The sequence below is a fragment of the Phoenix dactylifera genome, unplaced genomic scaffold (assembly GCF_009389715.1).
Source record: "Phoenix dactylifera cultivar Barhee BC4 unplaced genomic scaffold, palm_55x_up_171113_PBpolish2nd_filt_p 000886F, whole genome shotgun sequence".
Classification (NCBI taxonomy): Eukaryota; Viridiplantae; Streptophyta; class Magnoliopsida; order Arecales; family Arecaceae; genus Phoenix; species Phoenix dactylifera.
This window is the reverse complement of record NW_024068249.1, coordinates 21,701-44,662: the sequence shown is the minus strand read 5'-3', so window position 1 is coordinate 44,662 and position 22,962 is coordinate 21,701. Positions and strand designations below refer to the sequence as shown.

Below are 22,962 nucleotides of genomic sequence, written 5' to 3'. Positions count from 1 at the left end.
AAATATTTTTTCTAAACTTACTTGGGATCCTATCTTTCTTTGCTCGTAGGATTTGAGTCAATTTAGCAATTAAGCGACCATTGGTTTTCGAATGGACATAATAGCTTCTTTTATTAGCTGTTACTCTATATGGCCTTGGTCTCGTTCGTCTCACTCTTTCACACTAGTCGAGGCAAGCAATTCTTACTCGGAAAAAAGAAGACTGTGACGAGGGAGTCCAATTAGTCAAATAGGAAGAAAATACGAAGAAAAATGGAAAGTCGTCGAAAAGCAGGGGTGGGATGTGATTCGCCAAGCTAGGGCAAACAAAGCCGTCCGGCCCTATAGGATTAGGAATGCGAAGGCCTTAGAGAATTGACCTATTCATAGAGTAATCCTATGATCTTTATAGAGGATATATGCTATGTCTTTATTTATATAAATAAATATAAGGGTGACTCAATCAATTGGGGGTGGGACTCAGTAAGATTTAGAGATGCTCTTTTCAGTTTGTTTACAGATGTATGGCACCACTGCTGGTGTACATTGTTCCCTCTTCCGAAGTTCTTGCAGGGCCACTAGCAACACATTAAGCTGGTTGTGAAGGGGAAAAAAGGTGCATCAACAGATAAAATACATTATTTGGCCCATTACTTTGACAAGTCTTAAAATATGGTGCATGGCTGCAAGACTTGCAAAGCAAAATGAATTGTTCCCAAATGTTTATATGTGGATGCAAAAACGAAAAAAAAAAAATCTAGAGTTTTTTGGTGACAAATTAGTTTCATCACTAATCTTTTTTATATATGGTGACTGAATAAGTTTCATTGCAAACAGATTTTGATTTTTTGGCAAGGATAAGATTTCATTGCTAAATAATTCATTTATAGTTTTGGCGCAAAATGTAGACCATTTGTCAAATTGGTCTTCTGATTGGGTCATTAGGCTCAGTCCAAGGTCTAATTGGGTCTAACCTTGGTCTAGTATCATTTTAAATCATTTGGGCTTGAATTAGGGTCGGTCCAAAGCCAATTTGGTCTCTAATTAGTTGAATTAGGCTTGATTCAGATTGAATTGGGCCTGCTAGGACTAGCTCAGCTTAATTGGGTTCGGACCCAACTGAATTTGGGCTTGATTTAATTCGCATTTAACTTGGTCTGCAATTTAGGCTCGTCCAGCCTTAGCCTAATCTGTTTGGGACCGGGCTTAGCCAGATTTAGCTAAGCCAATTACTTTTTATTGGGCTTAACGGGTTTTGGACCCGAACCAGGATCCGCCCCGTTATGCCGGAACCGTTAAGGTCCTTCTTCCAGAGTATTCCCGCCTCTTCGCCTCCATCCTCTCTCTCTCTCTCTCTCTCTCTCTCGCCCCCCCCCCCCTCCTTCGTCTCCACCGGAAGCCCTAGCCCCTTTCTTTCTTCTTCTTTCACCTCCGGCCGAGCCCTTCTCCCCTCCTTCCTCTCTCTCTTTGCTTCCCCCCTCCCACCTCCTCTTCTCCCTCTCGCCGTGCCACCGTGGGGCGAGCCTCCTCCGGGAGATGCTTCCACCTCGGAGCCGCAGAAGGCGGACGCTTCCTCGGCCTGCAGCCGCTCCGGCGACTGCGGCCGAGGGGTGCCCTTCTCCAGGGTGGGAGCAGTGGGAGAGGGAGGGCCTAAACCTCCTCCAAAGTGATGCCGGAGTGAGTTTTAGTCTCCGGGGACCTCCCTTACCCCGATCCGACCACGGCGGAGGAGGAGAACCACCGTGACCGAGAAGGAGGCGCGAGAGACCCAGGTACGATCCTCCTTTTTTTTCCCCTCTTTTTCTTTCTTTATTTTCTTTTATTTTCTTTTTCTCCTCCTCCCTCTGTGGTGGCGCCACCACCTCCTCCGTTTTTCTTTCCAGAGTTTTCCCGCCTCTTCGCCTCCATCCTCTCTCTCTCTGTCCCTCTCTCTCTCTCGCCCCCCCTTCCTTCGTCTCCACCGGAAGCCCTAGCCCCTTTCTTTCTTCTTCTTTCACCTCCGGCCGAGCCCTTCTCCCCTCCTTCCTCTCTCTCTCTGCTTCCCCCCTCCCACCTCCTCTTCTCCCTCTCGCCGTGCCACCGTGGGGCGAGCCTCCTCCGGGAGATGCTCCCACCTCGGAGCGGCAGAAGGGAAAGGGTAGGGGGCCCTGGACCTCCTCCGAAGTGGTGCCGGAGGAGTCAAACGGGTCCCCGAGGTGGGGCCGAGCCCCTGGGAGCTCCCCTGAGGAGGCGGACGCTTCCTCGGCCTGCAGCCGCTCCGGCGACTGCGGCCGAGGGGTGCCCTTCTCCAGGGTGGGAGCAGTGGGAGAGGGAGGGCCTAAACCTCCTCCAAAGTGATGCCGGAGTGAGTTTTAGTCTCCGGGGACCTCCCTTACCCCGATCCGACCACGGCGGAGGAGGAGAACCACCGTGACCGAGAAGGAGGCGCGAGAGACCCAGGTACGATCCTCCTTTTTTTTTCCCCTCTTTTTCTTTCTTTATTTTCTTTTATTTTCTTTTTCTCCTCCTCCCTCTGGTGGCGCCACCACCTCCTCCGTTTTTCTTTCCAGAGTTTTCCCGCCTCTTCGCCTCCATCCTCTCTCTCTCTCTCTCTCTCTCGCCCCCCCCCCCCCCCCTTCCTTCGTCTCCACCGGAAGCCCTAGCCCCTCTGTGGTGGCTTTAAATTCTGTCTTTTGAGTTTTCACATGCTTCTCCAGGGTGGGAGCAGTGGGAGAGGGAGGGCCTAAACCTCCTCCAAAGTGATGCCCGAGTGAGTTTTAGTCTCCGGGGACCTCCCTTACCCCGATCCGACCACGGCGGAGGAGGAGAACCACCGTGACCGAGAAGGAGGCGCGAGAGACCCAGGTACGATCCTCCTTTTTTTTTCCCCTCTTTTTCTTTCTTTATTTTCTTTTATTTTCTTTTTCTCCTCCTCCCTCTGTGGTGGCGCCACCACCTCCTCCGTTTTTCTTTCCAGAGTTTTCCCGCCTCTTCGCCTCCATCCTCTCTCTCTCTGTCCCTCTCTCTCTCTCGCCCCCCCCTTCCTTCGTCTCCACCGGAAGCCCTAGCCCCTTTCTTTCTTCTTCTTTCACCTCCGGCCGAGCCCTTCTCCCCTCCTTCCTCTCTCTCTCTGCTTCCCCCCTCCCACCTCCTCTTCTCCCTCTCGCCGTGCCACCGTGGGGCGAGCCTCCTCCGGGAGATGCTCCCACCTCGGAGCGGCAGAAGGGAAAGGGTAGGGGGCCCTGGACCTCCTCCGAAGTGGTGCCGGAGGAGTCAAACGGGTCCCCGAGGTGGGGCCGAGCCCCTGGGAGCTCCCCTGAGGAGGCGGACGCTTCCTCGGCCTGCAGCCGCTCCGGCGACTGCGGCCGAGGGGTGCCCTTCTCCAGGGTGGGAGCAGTGGGAGAGGGAGGGCCTAAACCTCCTCCAAAGTGATGCCGGAGTGAGTTTTAGTCTCCGGGGACCTCCCTTACCCCGATCCGACCACGGCGGAGGAGGAGAACCACCGTGACCGAGAAGGAGGCGCGAGAGACCCAGGTACGATCCTCCTTTTTTTTTCCCCTCTTTTTCTTTCTTTATTTTCTTTTATTTTCTTTTTCTCCTCCTCCCTCTGGTGGCGCCACCACCTCCTCCGTTTTTCTTTCCAGAGTTTTCCCGCCTCTTCGCCTCCATCCTCTCTCTCTCTCTCTCTCTCTCCCCCCCCCCCCTCCTTCGTCTCCACCGGAAGCCCTAGCCCCTCTGTGGTGGCTTTAAATTCTGTCTTTTGAGTTTTCACATGCTTCTTTTTTCTAGAAGCCAACTATGTTTTTTTTCTCTTGATCAAGTCACCATGTATTTAGTTTCCCATTCATACTTACTAAGTATTCCTCCCGCTTTTCAAAGAGAGGGAGGCACCTATTTTATGGCATCTTAGTTTTTATATTCTTATAATTAAGTAAGCTCTGTGATAACTGAATTATGTCGCCAATAGTTATATAAGTTCTGCATTTTTCTACACTTGTTATTGGCATGCTATCCATGTGATTTTGTGTTGATTATGGTGGGATATAGAATCACCGTTCCTGTAATTTATGCATTACACAGTAAGTCATGGATCTCCTCTCCATTATGTTTAAGTGCACTTAGTTTTGAGAGTTCCTTGAATTTCAGCCTCCCTCTTCATCTTCGCCTTCTCTGCTTTCTAATTGCTGGGCTTTTTGTTTTCAAGATTCTTTTTTAAGGGTTTCTTGAATTTTTGAGAGATTTTAAAGTAGATTTAGGTGGAGAGTCAAGGAAGTGGGGAACTTGGTTCAGCCTCCCTCTCTCCCTTTTCTTCAGTATATCTTCAACAGTTTTGAACTTGGTTGCGATTGACTAATTAATTTAATTTGTTTTTTTCATTTTTATTTCTACTCTCATTTAATTTGGGATGCTCTGGTCTTTTGCTGACATTTACATCCTTGTTTTCTGTACATCATGATAGTGACACCACTACTTTTGCCCCCATTTTTAATTAGTCATGCCTTTCATGGTAGATGCTGTTTCTAGGTCTCTGTTGGTCTAAAGTCTAAACTGTGGATGAAATAGTCTGCTGGATGATCGCACTTCATGTCATTGTATCAGGCATTGATAAATAATTAATTTTCAATCCAACAATATTTTTGGGTATGGTAATGTGCATTTTGTTGTTTTAATTCGTTGTTCAGTAAGCATTATTTAGTTGATCTCACCTAAGTTTAATCTTCACGTGATGCTACAGGCCTTAAAGCATTTATGTCATAACTTATATTAATTGTAGTTGGGTTCTAAAGTATCTCTGTTCCTTTTTTATTCTTATCATATCCACAACTGAAGTGACATAACAAAATCCTGACATAAATAGATGGCTCTTTACATGGACTACCGGTTTATTTTGTGAATCTTATTATACTATTATTTTTCTGCAATTCTTTTAGGTCTCTTGTTATTAAGTTAATGAAATGCCTGCTTCACTATTGGATAACTTTTTCTCCCATTTGTTGCGTTGAATCTTGACAAATTAATTTAAGTTGTTTTTTCTTTTTTTTTTCTGCCTCAGTTAATTTGGATGCTCTGGTCTTTGCTGACATTTACATCCTTGTTTCTGTACATCATGATAGGGACACACTACCTTTTGCTCCCATTTTTATGTGCTGTGTATGTTGCTTAATCTTTTATTTGACAAAATTGTTTGGTTCTCTTAGCACAACTTTCAAATAGTATCATTTGCCGTTGCATGAGACAAGGGACATGATCTTCTGAAAATGCATTTGCATAATCTCAGAACTATTAGACTAATCCCTATACAACTGGGAGAGCAGCATTGCTTATGTTTCTTCTATTTGGCTTTTCTTCTTCTTCATTGTTTCGCAAACTGGGCTGAGAGCGGCATTGCTTTGTGTTCTATACAAAGAGGCTGGATGATTCTTGGATGAGGGTTTTGCTACATTTTGAGAGGAAAGTAAACTATTCTCTTGACGGTGAGGCAATCTTGGATGGTCTGCTGCTGTTGTTCTGCAAGCAACCGTTTGCAGCTGTTTTGATTTATTAGTTGCAGATCAATTGGTGAATCTAAGCCTCTCCCTCCATCTTCCCCTTCTCTGCTTTCAAATTGCTGGGAGTTTTGTTTTTCAATATTTCTTTTGAGAGATTTTAATTTAGATTTTAATGTAGATTTAGGTGGAGAGTTGTAGGAACTAGGGAGATCTTGGTAAAAGTCTCCTCTCCCTCTCTCCCTTTTCTTCAGTATATCTTCAAAAGTTTTGAACTTGGTTCTCTCTGGACTTGAATGATGGAGAGATAATATTTTGATCGCTGTTTGTTCAATCTGGATTTGGTATTCTTGGTTGTTGGTGATATTCTGTCTAATTTGGTTCTGGAGGTTATGTTTATATTGCTTCCGATGTGCAATCTCTCCCTCTTTTCAATTGTTAATGTTATAGCATGTGAAATGATCTCTGTCATGCTAAATCCATAGGAAATCCTAAATCATTGAGCTTAAATGATTGCTATATAGGATTTCTTCGGAGGCTTATTTCGCTAAATGCTAAGACTAGTTCGATGGTTCTTCATGTAAAGAGTTTGGATTATTTTATTGCTTCTATTTCTCTCATCCTGCTTGGTTGTTGTAGATAATTTGTGCTGGTTGTTGTTTTGGTTGGCTGCCATTGCATGCTCCATTTGATGACATGTGAATGATGTTAATCAAATTTTGAGCAAACTTCTTTTAGGTCCGTTAGTCTTGGTGATGCAATTGGTTTGTCACCTGCTTTAATTTGTTGTCGCAAGCACCACATTTGTGGAATGCCTGAACATCAATTTAAAGTCGGCATTATGTGGTTCTGTATGCTGTTTTTGCCACTGTGACTGAGACACACATAAAACTTTAGTGTTTTCATGGATGTATTATAGTAATTTCTGTGCTTTTGTCGCCTCTTCCTGTCATGATATGATCAAGCCTTTCAAGGTGGATAATGTTTGTTGGTCACTGTTGGTCTAAACTCTTAAGCTGTGGATGAAATAGTTTGGTGCTGGCGGTTATGTCGTCTTCGGTAGCGGTTAGAGCGAGCAGCTTTTGAATGTCTGCTGTTTCGCAGACATCCGAGCAGCGGCCATGGTTAGAAGGGGGAGGAGAAGAAGACATTGGTGGGATCTTTTTCCTAGGTCGGCTTCTAGTTCTCTTTCTCAAGATTTGCTGGTATTCTATTTCTTCTCCTCCTACTTGTTCTTGGTCTCCCGGGTGGATAATGGTCGCGATGTTGTGCTTCTTGTTATCTTTTTCTCTTTGTTTATGTGCCTTCTCTTTTGCTTTTCTTATTCTTCTTTGTTTCCCAAATTGGGGAGAGCGGCGCTGCTTCTGGGTTCTTTACAAGGAGGCTATGATGATTCTTGCTCGAGGGTTTCGCTACAATTGAGAGGAAAGCAGTTATTCTCTTGACGGCAAGGCAATCTTGCAGGCAACTATTTGCAAGCCATTTTGATTTATTAGTTGCAGATCAATCGGTGAATCAGAGCCCCCCTCTCCATCTTCCCCTTCCCTCTCCATCTTCCCTTCCCTGCTTTCAAATTGCTGGGATTTTTGTTTTCAATATTCTTTTTACGGTTGTGTTTCCGAGAGATTTTAAAGTAGATTTAGGTGGAGAGTGTAGGAAGTGGGGAGATCTTGGTCAAAGTCTCTCTCCCTCTCTCCCTTTTCTTCAGTATATCTTCAAAAGTTTTGAACTTGGTTCAGATATTTTATTTTGTCAACTTTGCTTTAAGTTCTCTCTGGACTTGAATAATAGTGAGATAATATTTTGATCGGTGTTTGTTCAATCTAGATTTGGTATTCTTGGTTGTTGGTGGGACTCCATCTAATTTGGTTCTGGAGGTTATGTTCTATATTGTTTCGATGTGCTTTCTCTCCCTTTTTTCAATTGTTGACGTTCTGGCATGTGAAATGATCTCTGACATTCTAAATCCATGGGAAATTCTAAACCATTGAGCTTAAAAGGTTGCTATATAGGATTTCTTTGGATGCTTATTTCGTTAAATGCTATGACTAGTTCTCTAGTTCTGCATAGAAAGAGTTTGGATATTTTATTGCTTCTATATCTCTCGTCCTGCTTGGTTGTTGTACATAAATTTATGCTGGTTGTTGTTTCGGTTGGCTGCCATTGCTTGCTCCGTTTGATGACACGTAATTGATGGTCATCAAATTTTGAGCAAACTTTTTTTGGGTCCGGTAGTCTTGGTGATGCAATTGGTTGTCCACCTGCTTTAATATGTTGTTGTATGCACCACATTTGTGGAATGCCCGAACATCTATTTAATGTTGGCATTATGTGGTTCTGTATGCTGTTTTTTGCCGCTGTGACTGAGACACATATAACTTTAGTATTTTCATGGATGGATTATTGTAATTTCTTTGCGTTTGTTACCTCTTGCTGTCAACTTTGAATGATATGATCAACCCTTTTTTGGTAGATGCTGTCTGTAGGTCCCTGTTGGTCTAAACTGTGGATGAAATGGTCTGCTAGTTGATTGCACTCTCTGTCATTGTATTTGTCTTTGATAAATAGTTAATTTTCGGACCAACAAATTTTTTTTTTGGGGCTATGATAATGTGCATTTTGTTGTTTTAATTCATTTTCGATAAGCATTATTCATTTGATCTCACCTAAGTTCAATCTTCACGTGATGCTGCTGGCCTTAAAGCATTCACGTCATAAGTTATATTAATTGCAGTTGTGTTCAAAGTTTTTCCGTTCCCTTTTTTATTTTTATCATATCCACAACTGAAGTGACATATGTCACGCCCCGGACCCGGATCCGTGACATGGCCGTGCTATTGCCGACTACCGCCCACAATAGCACGAAGCCTCATACATGGGTAACAGGGTAGTCAGACTTGTCAAACTGTCATATATTTAAAATATTTGCCGTGTGTCATATAAGGTAGTATAGGGTATTTCTTCTTCCATCTCTGTGCCAGAGTCTTTTTTCCTCTGTTTTACTGTTGAAACAGAGGGGAGAAACATTCCACAGAGGAACTTTCCCTCTTTTTATTTTGTTTAAACCCATTTAAGTAAATCAGGTCATATCTTGCTCCGGGTTGGCTACAGCCGAGCAGTACACCCTTCAAGAAATCCCTCCTTCCTCTCCTAGGGCTTCAGAGGTTCAGCTCCATCAACCTTCGGCTCTAGGGTTCGGCTTCTCTGGTACAGTACCCGAGAGGGCTAAGGAATAAGAGGGTATAGTAACTCCTAAGTTAAGAAACTGAGAGTTTAAATAAACTCTGCTTAGGAGGTGACCCTTGGAGAGGCGGCACCCTCTCCTTCCTCCTTACTCCGGAAGCCTACAGATGCCCTTTCCCTCAGGCCAGCTGGGCTTGTCCTTTCAACCTGGGTGAGGTGGCAGACTCCCATTTTGCATGGATGAGGGCCCAACAGCTGGTCTTCCCCCCTATTGGCCAGCGGGGGCCCGTCACTTCAGTCCTCAGGCGTGAGGTGAGGGTTGCCATCCATGGGCCCAATACGGCCCCATTAACGACCGAGCCCAAATACCCTTAAACTGGGCCTCAGAAGTATTGGGCCCAGTTAGTATCAGGCCCGGATGTTACAAAATCCATGGGAAATCCTAAACCATTGAGCTTAAAAGGTTGCTATATAGAATTTCTTTGGAGGCTTATTTCGTCAGATGCTAAGACTATTTATCTGGTTCTTCATATTAAGAGTTTGGATTATTTTATTGCTTCTATATCTCTCATCTTGCTTGGTTGTTGTACATAGATTTGTGCTGGTTGTTGTCTTAGTTCGCTACCATTGCTTGCTCCATTTGATGACATGTGAACGATGGTCATCAAATTTTGAGCAAACTTTTTTTTGGTTCCATTAGCCTTGGTGATTCAATTGGTTCTGGAGGCTATGTTCTATATTGTTTCATTGTGCTCTCTCTCCCTCTTTTCAATTGTTGACGTTTTGGCATGTGAAATGATCTCTGACATTCTAAATCCACGGGAAATTCAAAACCATTGAGCTTAAAAGGTTGCTATATAGGATTTCTTCGGATGCTTATTTCGTTAAATGCTAGGACTAGTTCTCTAGTTCTTCATAGAAAGAGTTTGGATTATTTTATTGCTTCTATATCTCTCGTCCTGCTTGGTTGTTGTACATGAATTTATGCTGGTGGTTGTTTCGGTTGGCTGCCATTGCTTGCTCCGTTTGGTGGCACGTAATTGATGGTCATCAAATTTTGAGCAAACTTTTTTTGGGTCCGGTAGTCTTGGTGATGCAATTGGTTGTCCACCTGCTTTAATATGTTGTTGCACGCACCACGTTTGTGGAATGCCCGAACATCTATTTAATGTAGGCATTTTGTGGTTTTGTATGCTGTTTTTTGCCGCTGTGATTGAGACACATAACTTTAGTATTTTCATGGATGGATTATGGTAATTTCTTTGCATTTGTTACCTCTTGCTGTCAACTTTGAATGGCATGATCAACCCTTTTTTGGTAGATGCTGTCTGTAGGTCCTTGTTGGTCTAAACTGTAGATGAAATGGTCTGCTAGTTGATTGCACTCCCCGTCATTGTATCCGTCTTTGATAAATAGTTAATTTTCGGACTAACAAATTTTTTTTTTTGGGCTATGATAATGTGCATTTTGTTGTTTTAATTCAATGTTCAATAAGCATTATTCATTTGATCTCACCTAAGTTCAATCTTCACGTGATGCTACAGGCCTTAAAGCATTCACGTCATAAGTTATATTAATTGCAGGTGTGTTCAAAGTATTTCTGTTCCCTTTTTTATTTTTATCATATCCACAACTGAAGTGACATATGTCACGCCCCGGACACGATCCGCGACACGGCCGTGCTATTGCCGACTACCGCCCACAATAGCACGAGCAGTACAACCTTCAAGAAATCCCTCCTTCCTCTCCTAGGGCTTCAGAGGTTCAGCTCCTTCAACCTTCGGCTCTAGGGTTCGGCTTCTCTGGTACAGTACTCCAGAGGGCTAAGGAATAAGAGGGTATATTAACTCCTAAGTTAAGAAACTGAGAGTTTAAATAAACTCTGCTTAGGAGGTGACCCTTGGAGAGGTGGCACCCTCTCCTTCCTCCTTGCTTCCGAAGCCTACAGCTGCCCTTTCCCTCTGGCCCGCTGGGCTTGTCCTTTCAACCTGGGTGAGAGGTGGCAGACTCCCATTTTGCATGGATGAGGGCCCAACAGCTGGCCTTCCCCCCGCTGGCCAGCTGGGGCCCGTCACTTCAGTCCTCAGGCGTGAGGCGAGGGTTGCCATCCATGGGCCCAATACGGCCCCATTAATGACCTGGCGCAAATATCCTTAAACTGGGCCTCAAAAGTATTGAGCCTAGTTAGTATCGGGCCCGGACATTTATTCTTTCCCTCTTAAATAAATTTCATCCTCGAAATTAATCATGCCTCAATTTTTAGGTATGCAGTGTAATTCTCTAGAAAAACTGACTGAAATAAAGAAATGTGAATAGCCAGAATCAAACAAAATCCATGGTAAATCCTAAACCATTGAGCTTAAAAGGTTGCTATATAGAATTTCTTTGGAGGCTTATTTCGTCAGATGCTAAGACTATTTCTCTGGTTCTTCATATAAAGAGTTTGGATTATTTTATTGCTTCTATATCTCTCATCTTGCTTGGTTGTTGTACATAGATTTGTGCTGGTTGTTGTCTCAGTTCGCTGCCATTGCTTGCTCCATTTGATGACATGTGAACGATGGTCATCAAATTCTGAGCAAACTTTTTTTGGTTCCGTTAGCCTTGGTGATTCAATTGGTTGTCCACCTGCTTTAATTTGTTGTTGCTCGCACCACGTTTGTAGAATGCCCCAACATCTATTTGATGTTGGCATTATGGGGTTATGTATGCTATTTTTTGTCTTTGTGATTGAGACACATATAACTTTAGTGTTTTCATGGATCGATTATAGTAATTTCTATGCTTTTGTTGCCTCTTGCTGTGAACTTTGAATGATATGATCAAGCCTTTCATGGTGGATGCTGTTTGTAGGTCACTGTTGGTCTAGACTATGGATGAAATAGTTTGGTCATCTCATGGTCATCTCATCTTATAGGGGCTAGATTCGTGATTTTCTGTGGAAATTGTCTTCGATAAATCCTAACCATTGATGTCTCTTTAGCAAGCATATCTGATTGGTGGAACAGCATGCTCAAGTTGAAAAACTGTTCGATTGCAGTATTTCTTGAAGTTTGTAAGTATATTTTGATTTATTTGCCAGCAATTTATCAGAGTATTACTTTTATTGCTTAAGGCTGTGATTTCTTGAATCAGATTAACTTTTTGGTCTGTTATTGACGTTCAACAAGCATCAATAGTGCTGGACACCAATTTTTAGACTAGTATACTAGATTAAATTATCCATTTGTTGTGGACCTGTTTTGACCAGATCTTGATTTGAAAGCATTGGTAGGTTGTGAGTTGAGAGGGAACCCTCTTGAGTAATATTTAGATTTGCAGTAAACCTTATTTATTTGTTGCAGTAGACCTGTTTATCTAATGCTGGAGATTATGTGAACTTGTCATGTAAGACATAAGGTTCAAAATGGTATTATAATGGTTCCAAGAATTAGGAGCATGGGCGAGCATACAATGTGACGGATAATCGCCTTCTCAAAGAGCTGGTTCTTTTATGTTGGTAAACACGGCTCAACCTTCCACCTCTTCTTTCTCCTAGCTTTCTACTTGAGAGAGGAGGTGAGCATCTATAGTGATTTCTCAGTTACCCTTCAAGCATTGTTCCTTCTCCTTTTCTTCTTCGCTTTATTGTGTATGGATGTATTTATGTATGAATATTCATGCAACAAGGGGTGACTTCTAAAATTGTTCTTCTCTTCTTTGCATGCCATCTTCTCTAGCAATAGGCGAGACATATATGGAAGGTCTACTACATTGCTGGCACCCGATCTGCATTCATTGTAAGTTGGAGAGGTCATCACCAGAGGAGAAGAGGTGCAGGGATCTTCTCCTCTTTTTTGCGTGCATGTATATTAATGAGATGATGGGCAAGTTGTGAAATTTCTCCTCTTCTTTGCGTGTCAACTTCTCTAGCAATAGGCGAGGAACTTCTGGAAGTGGTGAATTTGAGCCTCTTCTTCCTTTTCCCTTTTTGCCTTTCAATTTCTTGTTTTTTGAAGATTATATTTTTGTAGCACTTTTTTAATTACATAACTGTAATTAAATATTTTTTGATGTAATTTTTCGGTTGTTCCTGAAGAATTCATTGGATTTGGAGGCTGATGATAGTTTCAAGATAAAGATGGTATCGATAAAGGTACGATTTTGACTTTGAGAACCCAAATTCTCAAAGTTTCTATTTTGCTTGTCAAAAATCAGGAGTTGTTTGCTCAATACTCGAATGTGTCACATTTTTACATTTTCTCCTTGACAAAATCCGACCATAAATACATGGGCTCTTTTACATGAACTACCAGTTTATGTGTGAATCTTATTGTGCTTTTTTTTTCTGCAATTCTTTTACGTCTCTTGTTATAAAGTTATCTGAAATGCCTGCTTCACCATTGGATAACTTTTTCTCCCATTTGTTGCGATTGGCTAATTAAGCTAATATGTGTTTTTCATTTTTATTTCTGCTCTCATTTAATTTGGGAAGCTGTGGTGTTTTTCTAACATTTACATCCTTGTTTTCTATAAATCATGACAGTGACACCTCTACTTTTGCTCCCATTTTTATGTGCTGTGTATGTTGCTTAATATTTTATTTGACAAATATGGTTGGTTCTCTTAGTACACTTTCAAATAGTATCATATGCAATTCCCATGAGATAATGACATGATCTTCTGAAAATGCATTTGCATAATCTCAGAACCGAACTATTAGACTAATCCCTGTATAGCTCCTATGCCTTTTTATATTAGATCAAGTTCAGAACCAGAAGAATTTCTCTTTGTTTTGTCTGCTGGCCATCAGTTATGGTTATATCCTTGTGACATACTGTGTGGTAATTCTAATCCTTCAATCATTTAATCATTTTTTGTTAACCTTGTTGGTTACATTGATCTGCATGACTTTCCATTGGCTTGGAAAACATTTCTGCATGTTGTTCTGGATACTTTACCATTTCTTTTTCAACCTCTCTTTCTCTTTAATTTTCATGATTTCATGCCTGAGCATGTTTGTTAATGTATTACGTGCGGGCGGGGCTTGGTGCAATGGTAAGGTTGCTCCATTTGACCTGTGCATCATGTATTCGAAACACCTCAGATGCTAAGTGGCAGAAACCTTGGGGATGCCTTTTTTTGTTTTCTTGAATGTATTATGTATCATAAAGGTAAGGCTTGTGATATGTCGGGATGATTATATTATATTAAGTTGTGAATGATTGTTTTATGATTATTATTTTTTAGGATGTAGTCTTATCTTCTAAAGTTCAAATGGACCAACAATTAGCATATCTGGTTGACTCGGTGATTTATTTTTCGAACTGAGGTTGGCTCGTTACAAAGCCAAATATTGTGTATTGTAGGTAAATTGTCTGTTTTGGTTTCTTAGGACTCACTTCTCGTAAGCTAAACATGATTCCTTTTTTGGCTTCCAAAAAGGCTCCATTTATTTTTATACAAGAATTGACTTGTGTCTGGCCTGTAGTGGATATAGCTTTGTGTTCTTTATTATTGGAAGCCATTCTTTTCTTTTCTTTTTCTTTTTTCTAACATTTTTTAATATTTTTTTTCTTTTTTTAATAAAAAACGTTGTCTTCTTGCACCTTCCATGCTAGACCTAATGATTTCTATTGAACACAGATAATTCCTTGACCTGTACGTGGTTTGACGGCCATACTCTTTCTGGTTCCCTTTAGATGAGATGAAGTTTCTTGATTCCACCTAGTTTGAGACTAAGTTTGTTTAATTTATTTACATAAATAGTACACTTGTATTGCGTTCAGATGATAATGTACTTGCTTGAGTTTCTATTGTCCGCCGGCCTTTGTAGTTTAGGTAATTATGGATAGCCACTCTCTTTGCCAGCTATCCCTTTTTAACCACAACTTTTATGTTGATTATACACTTTGCATTTCGCTTTATTCATGGTAAATCTACTTCATCAGTTTTTGTGGCTTGGACCTTCAAATTGCATCATCCTAGAATTTTACCAAACTCATAAAAACTGTTCAAGTATATTCGTGTCTGCTGTTGTCTTATCTATTTATCTTCTGAGCTATTGCTGACCCTATGCAGCAGCTAAAGTCCGAACCTTTTGGGTGATGATGACATCTTTACTCCTTTCTTTGATAGCCTTTAAATGAAAAATATTACAGCTCCTAGTCATCTTATCTTATAGGGGCTTGATTCGTGATTTTCTGTGGAAGCTGTCCTCGATAAATCCTAACCATTGATGTCTCTTTAGCAAGCATATCTGATTGGTGGAACAGCGTGCTCAGGTCGAAAAATTTTCTGATCGCATTATTTCTTGAAGTATATAAGTATATTTTGATTTATTTGCCAACAATTTGTCATAGTATTACTTTTATTGCTTTAGGCTGTGATTTCTTGAATCAAATTAGCTTTTTGGTCTATTATTGACGTTCAACAAGCATCAATAGTCTTGGACACCAATTTTTAGACTGGTATACTAGATTAAATTATCCATGTGTTGGTGACCTGTTCTGGCCAGATCTTGATTTGAAAGCATTGGTAGCTTGCGGGTTGGGAGGGAACCCTCTTGGTTCACGTATCCAAAAGCTCCAAAAAAATTTGGAACCGGTACGGGCCGATACGGTTAGCCGGTTCGGGCCGGTACGGGTTTTTAACACCGAACCAGACCGTTCGGAGCCAGTATCGGTTCGGTACGGGCTGAACCGGCCGGTACAGCATTCCTTGCTTTTTTGTTTGTATGGATGCATTTTTGCAGGAATATTGATGCAACAAGGGTTGACTTCTAAATTTGTTCTCTTCTTTGCATGCCACCTTCTCTGGCAATAGGCGAGGCATTTTTGGAAGGTCTACTACGCTGCTGACAACCAATCTGCATTCATTGTAAGTTGGAGAGGTCATCACCCGAGGAGAGGAGCGGGATCTTCTCCTCTTTTTTGTGTGTATGTATGTATATTGATGAGATGATGGGTGACTTGTAAAATTGCTCTTTTCTTCTTTGCGTGTCAGCTTCTCTAGCAATTGGCGGGGAACATCTGGAAGTGGCGAATTTGAGCCTCTTTTTCCTTTTCCCATTTTGCCTTCTAATTTCTTGTTTTTTGAAGATTATATTTTTTTTAAGGCTTCTTTAATTACAAAACTGTAATTAAATTTCTTCTGATGTGTTTTTTCTGCTGTTCCTGAAGAATTCATATGATTTGGAGGCTGATGATAGTTTCGAGATAAAGATGGTATCAATAAAGGTACGATTTTGACTTCGAGAACCGACATTCTCAAAGTTCGTGTTTTGCTTGTCAGAAATCAGGAGTTGTTTGCTCAATACTAGAATGTGTCGCATATTTACATTTTCTCCTTCACAAAATCCCGACCATAAATAGATGGGCTTTTTTACATGAACTACCAGTTTGTGTGAATCTTATTGTGCTATTTTTTTCTGCAATTCTTTTATGTCTCTTGTTATTAAGTTAGCTGAAATGCCTGCTTCACCATTGGATAACTTTTCTCCTAATTGTTGCGATTGGCTGATTAATTTAATTTGTTTTTTCATTTTTATTTCTGCTCTCATTTAATTTGGGATGCTCTGGTGTTTTTCTGACATTTACATCTTTGTTTTCCGATCGCAGTATTTCTTGAAGTATGTAAGTATATTTTGATTTATTTGCCAACAATTTGTCATAGTATTACTTTTATTGCTTTAGGCTGTGATTTCTTGAATCAAATTAGCTTTTTGGTCTATTATTGACGTTCAACAGGCATCAATAGTCTTGGACACCAATTTTTAGACTGGTATACTAGATTAAATTATCCATGTGTTGCTGACCTGTTCTGGCCAGATCTTGATTTGAAAACATTGGTAGCTTGCAGGTTGGGAGGGAACCCTCTTGGTTCACGTATCCAAAAGCTCCAAAAGAATTTGGAACCGGTACGGGCAGATACGGTTAGCCGGTTCGGGCCGGTACGGGTTTTTAACACCGAACCAGACCTTTCCAAGCCAGTATCGGTTCGGTACGGGCTGAACCGGCCGGTACAGCATTCCTTGCTTTTTTGTTTGTATGGATGCATTTATCCATGAATATTGATGCAACAAGGGGTGACTTCTAAATTTGTTCTCTTCTTTGCTTACCATCTTCTCTAGCAATAGGTGAGGCATTTTCGGAAGGTCTACTACATTGCTGGCAACCAATCTGCATTCATTGTAAGTTGGAGGGGTCATCACCCGAGGAGAAGAGGAGCGGGGATCTTCTCCTCTTTTTTGTGTATGTATGTATCTTGATGAGATGATGGGTGACTTGTAAAATTGCTCTTCTCTTCTTTGCGTGTCAGCTTCTCTAGCAATAGGCGGGGAAGTTCGGGAAGTGGCGAATTTGAGCCTCTTCTTCCTTTTCCCATTTTGCCTTTTAATTTCTTGTTTTTTGAAGATTATATTTTTTTAAGGCCTCTTTAATTACAAAACTGTAATTAAATTTCTTCTGATGTGTTTTTTCTGTTATTCCTGAAGAATTTGTAGGATTTGGAGGCCGTTGATAGTTTCGAAATAAAGATGGTATCAATAAAGGTACGATTTTGACTTCGAGAATCCACATTCTCAAAATTCGTATTTTGCTTGTCAGAAATCTGGAGTTGTTTGCTCAATACTAGAATGTGTCGCATATTTACATTTTCTCCTTCACAAAATCCCGACCATAAATAGATGGGCTCGTGCTATATTTTTCTGCAATTCTTTTATGTCTCTTGTTATTAAGTTAGCTGAAATGCCTGCTTCACCATTGGATAACTTTTCTCCTAATTGTTGCGATTGGCTAATTAATTTAATTTGTTTTTTTATTTTTATTTCTGCTCTCATTTAATTTGGGATGCTCTGGTGTTTTTCTAACATTTACATCCTTGTTTTCTATACATCATGACAGTGACACCTCTACTTTTGTTTTGGTTTTTATGTGCTGTGTATGTTGCTTAATCTTTTATTTGACAAAAGTGATGGGTTCTTTTAGTACAACTTTCAAATCATATCATATGCAGTTGCCATGAGATAATGACATGATCTTCTGAAAATGCTTTTACATAATCTTAGAACTATTAGACTAATCCCTGTATAGCTCCTATCCCTTTTTATATTAGATCAAGTTTCGAATCGGAAGAATTTCTCATTGTTTTGTCTGCTGGCCATCAGTTATGGTTATATCCTTGTGACATACCGTGTGGTAATTCCAATCCTTTAATCTTTTTTTATTAACCTTGTTGGTTACAATGAATCTGCATGACTTTCCATTTGCTTGGAAACTTTAATTTTCATGTTTTCATGCCTGAGTTTGTATTGTAATTTTAGTATGTTTGTTAATGTATTTTATGTGGGCGGGGCTTGGTGCAGTGGTAAGGTTGCTCCATTTTGACCTGTGCATATTATGTGTTCGAACCACCTCTCGAGATCCTGTGGGGCAGAAACCTTGGGACGCCTTTTTTTTTCTTTTGAATGTATTATGTCTAATATGGGTGAGATTTGTGATATCTTGTAATGATTATATTCTATTAAGTTGTGAATGATTGTTTTATCCTTATCATTTTGTAGGGTGTAGCCATATCCGCTGAAGTTCAAATGGACCAACAATAAGCATATGTTGGTTGACTCTGATTTATTTTTGGATCTGAGATTGACTTGTTACAAAGCCAAATATCGTGTATTCTAGGTAAATTTTCTGTTTTGATTTCTTAGTACTCACTTCTCAGCTATTGTTGGACCCTATGCTGCAGCAAAAGTCCGAACTTTTTGGGTGAAGATGACAGCATCTTTACTCATTCCTGTGTTATCCTTCAAATGAACTATTTCTACTCCTGGTCATCTCATTTTATAGGGGCTAGATTCGTGATTTTCTGTGGAAGCTGTCCTTGATAAATCCTAACCATTGATGTCTCTTAAGCAAGCATATCTAATTGGTGGAACAACATGCAAAGGTCGAAAAACTGTCCGATCGCAGTATTTCTTTAAGTACGTAAGTATATTTTGATTTATTTCCCAACAATTTGCCTTACTATTACCTTTATTGCTTATGGCTGTGCTTTCTTCAATCAGATTGGCTTTTTGATCTATTCTTGATGTTCAACAAGCATCAATAGAGCTAGTCATATTTTAGATTGGTATACTAGATTAAGTTATTCATGTGTTGCTGACCGGTTCTGACCATATCTTGATTTGAAAGTACTGGTAGGTTGTGAGCTGGGAGGGAACCCTCTTGAGTCATATTCAGATTTGCGGTAAACCTTATTTATTTATTGCAGTAGACCTGATTATCGAATGCTCGAGATTTTGTGAGCTTGTCATGCAAGACATAAGCTTCAAAATGGCTTTTATAATGGTTCCATGCTTTAGGTGGAGCACGGGCAGGCATACAATGTGACGGATAATCGCCTTCTCAAAGAGTTGGTTCTTGTATGTTGGTAAAAAAGGCTCAGCCTTCCACCTCTCCTGCCCCCTAGCTTTCTTCTGCTCTTTTTTGTGTATGTATGTATATTGATGAGAAGATGGGTGACTTGTAAAATTGCAGTTCTCTTCTTTGCGTGCCAGCTTCTCTAGCAATAGGCGAGGAACTTCTGGAAGTGGTGAATTTGAGCCTCTTCTTCCTCTTCCCTTTTTTCCTTTTAATTTCTTGTTTTTTGAAGATTATGTTTTTTTATGACTTCTTTAATTACATAACTGTAATTATATTTCTTTTGATGTGTTTTTTCTTCTGTTCCTGAAGAATTCATAGGATTTGGAGGCTGATGAAAGTTTTGGGATAAGGATGCTATAAAAAAAGGTACGATTTTGACTTCGAGAACCCAAATCCTCAAAGTTTGTATTTTGCTTGTCAAAAATCAGGTGTTGTTTGCTCAATAACAGGCTGTCACATTTTTACATGTTTCAAATCTACTCGCATTCCAACATCATTTTTTCAGTTTTCCTGACTCTTCTTTTTTATTTCACTTATTCTTTCCCAGGTAATTTTTGGTCTTGCATGGATTCTGTCATCCTTCGTTATTCTCTTTTTTCCATCTTTTCTTCAAGTAATAGTGTGAAAAAAGACGAAGTGGCTTGCTTAGAGGCCAACTAGTGCTGGCGATAACTTTAAGTTCCATTTTTGCGCTTCCTTTATGTAGGAGTTGCAGAAGCCGAGGTAGAAATTTCTCTAGAGTTGGTATTAACTAGGGTAATCTCTTTGGACTTTCCCATGATGATGTCCTTAGTCTTGGTAACAGTTATCCAATCAATCAATTATTTATTCTGGTCCTTTGTCTACTTTTATTTTTCCTGATCTTGCTACTTATCTCTGTATATCTGGTGGTAATTTGATTCACTTGTAAACTTTTATGCTTCAGAGGCCTGGATCATACTCTATTGCTATGTGGTGGTCTATCGGTTGCTGCTGCAGGAATTTCTATACAATAGTTTGAATTTGATTTTCCACTACAACTGTTCATGAAATACTCTTTCCTTATAAACTTATTACTATTGTTTGACTACTAGAATTATTCCGAATTTGTTTTTTATAAGATTCACTTCTATTTATTTGCCCCTTTTTCTTCATAGCTATTTATTTGCCCCTTTTTCTTCCTAGCTATTTCGTAGTATTATTTGCTAATCAAATTGGAAAGGGCGGAAATAAAATATAAAAATTTTATGCTTTGCAAGTTGGAAGGTCCATTGTTCTGCAGGCTACTGCTGCAGCCTATTGGAGACTGGACAAGATTTTTGGATCGCTATATGCCTTTCCTCCTACTCAACTCTGTATACCATTTCTTTTCCTACTCTTCTGTTGGTTGATTTGTTCATTAAATATTGCACTTTATTCTTTTATTGACAGCTTTTGAATTTATATGTTAAGGCCATTTTCTCCAGAAGGTTGTGATGATTCTTGGACCCGGGTTTTGCTATGAAAGGAAAGCGGCTATTTTCTTGACGACGAGGCAATCTTGGATTTGGCATTCTTGGCTGTTTGTGGGACTCCGTTTAATTTGGTTCTGGTGGTTATGTTCTATATTGTTTCGATGTGCTCTCTCTCCCTCTTTTCAATTGTTAATGTTCTGGCTTGTGAAATGATCTCTGACTTGCTAAATTCATGGGAAATCCTAAACCATTAAGCTTAAAAGGTTGCTATTTAGGATTTCTCCGGAGGCTTATTTCGTTAAATGCTAAGACTAGTTCTCTGGTTCTTCATATAAAGAGTTTGGATTATTTTATTGCTTTTATATCTCTCATCCTACTTGGTTGTTGTGCATAAATTTGTGCTGGTTGTTGTTTCGGTTGGCTGCCATTGCTTGCTCCATTTGATGACATGTGAATGATGGTCATCAAGTTCTGGGCAAACTTTTTTTGGGTCTGTTAGTCTTGGTGATGCAATTGGTTGTCCACCCGCTTTAATTTATTGTTGCCCGCACCACGTTTGTGGAATGCCCCCGCATCTATTTAATGTTGGCATTATGTGGTTCTGTATGCTGTTTTTTGCCACTGTGACTGAGACACATATAACTTTAGTGTTTTCGTGGATGTATTATTAGTAATTTCTGCGCGTTTGTTACCTGTTGCTATAAACTTTGAATGATATGATCGACCCTTTCTTGGTAGATGCTGTTTGTAGGTCACTGTTGGTTTGAACTGTGGATGAAATGTTCTGCTAGTTGATTGCACTTCTAGTCATCGTATCTGGCGTTGATAAATAGTTAATTTTTGAACCAACAATTTTATTTTTTTGGGCTATGGTAATGTGCATTTTGTTGTTTTAATTCAATGTTCAATAAGCATTATTCAGTTGATCTCACCTATGTTCAATCTTCACGTGTTCAATAAGTGGTTCTGTATGCTATTTTTTGCCTTTGTGACTGGGGCACACATACAACTTTAGTGTTTTCATGGATCGATTATAGTAATTTCTATGCTTTTGTTGCTTCTTGCTGTCAACTTTGAATGATATGGTCAGGCTTTTCATGGTGGATGTTGTTTGTAGGTCACTGTTGGTCTAGACTGTGGTTGAAATAGTTTGGTGTTGGAGATTATGTTCTCTTCAGCAGCGATTGAGCGAGCAGCTCCGGAAGGTCTGCTGTTCCGCAGACAATTGAGCAGCAACAATCGTTCGATGGGGGGAGGAGATTAAGAGACACTATGGGATCTTTTCCCCAGCTCGGCTTCTAGTTCTTTTACTCATGATTTGTTGGTCTTCTCTTTCTTCTTCTCCTTCAACTTGTTGTTGGTCTCCCGGGGGGGTAATTGTTGGGAGTTGTATCCTACGTGTCAATCGTCAGCGTGTTGATCTCTTATATTCATTGTTGGGAATTGATTGATAAATTAATAAAGTGTTATTTGGCATTATTCATCATTTCATTGTACATCTTCAAATGATCTCTTATATGATGTTCTTAAGACTTATTTTATGATAAAGAAGGATTTATGTTCTTAAACCTATTTGCGACCAAATGATATGCTGTTAATAGGACAACAACATTGTCGAGATTAGGTCGTTATGAGACATATACGTTGGTTGTCCTCTTAACCAAGGAGTGTGGAGATACTGATATGTCACACAGGTGAAGTGGAGTACATTTCACTGAACGTGACCAATTCCGGAACGCTCTACTGTCAAGAGATGTTCCGAGTGGATATGGGTGTAAATATCCCTCAGACCTGAGATCACCACAGTGATTAGCAAGCAACTTACTGTACTTTGGTACCGAACTAGCAGAATTTCTAATTCTGGAACGGAAGGTTACTGGTGCAGTCAAGTACTTGCGAAATCAGTTCGTGAGTCAAGATGGAATTGACCCCTCTTGGAAGTAGGAGATAATGCTGTGTTCAATTTAGCAAAATCTTGGCCAGGGCAATCCTTGTGATGAGTCACAGGATTTCTAAAGTTGATCACATAGTGGATGTACTGATTAGAGAGTTGACAGAACTCTGAGGTCATCCTAGCATTAGGAGTCAAAGGGATGAATTATACAGTAACCATAGTCTAGGGTTTCAGAATATTTGCTTCGCATATATTCGGCCTATCCCAACGTCGGATACCATTGCTAGATGGTCACATTGATTAGTGCAAGAAGTCGTTCCTGTACTACCGGCTTAGGTTCGAACCAATGAGGTCACACGCATAGAAGTTTTCTGATTGATCAAGATAGCTGATGGATGATTGAGAATCATTTAGGAATAATTTGGTCAATTCGATTGGCAAATTATCCTATAAAATAATTAAAGTAATTATTGGAGGATTAATTAGTAATTAGATTACTAATAAACTCGATTTGATTGAGTAAACGGACTAAGAATGAGCCAAATTGAATTGGATTTAATTTTGGTTTTGACCTAATTGGATTAGTGGCGCAGGGGTCGACTCGAAGT

At 40.4% G+C, this 22,962-nt stretch overlaps 1 long non-coding RNA gene across 41 annotated transcripts; it reads left to right on the top strand.

Moving 5' to 3' along the window:
• The first annotated feature begins 1,386 nt into the window (after positions 1-1,386).
• LOC103700753 lies at positions 1,387-21,946 on the top strand. Of its 41 annotated transcripts, none has more exons than XR_005509244.1 (15): positions 1,387-1,751; positions 2,271-2,418; positions 2,676-2,823; positions 3,345-3,492; positions 12,347-12,762; positions 14,791-14,890; positions 15,124-15,485; positions 15,612-15,844; positions 16,467-16,626; positions 16,738-16,862; positions 17,101-17,157; positions 18,169-18,851; positions 18,967-19,196; positions 19,337-19,393; positions 19,734-21,946. It is a non-coding gene; the product is annotated as an uncharacterized LOC103700753 (long non-coding RNA). The 41 variants fall into 41 exon arrangements; XR_005509252.1 differs by lacking the exon at positions 1,387-1,751 and having other exon boundaries at positions 1,976-2,418; positions 12,347-12,406; positions 12,540-12,762; XR_005509242.1 differs by lacking the exon at positions 1,387-1,751 and having other exon boundaries at positions 1,976-2,418.
• Positions 21,947-22,962: the final 1,016 nt, after the last annotated feature.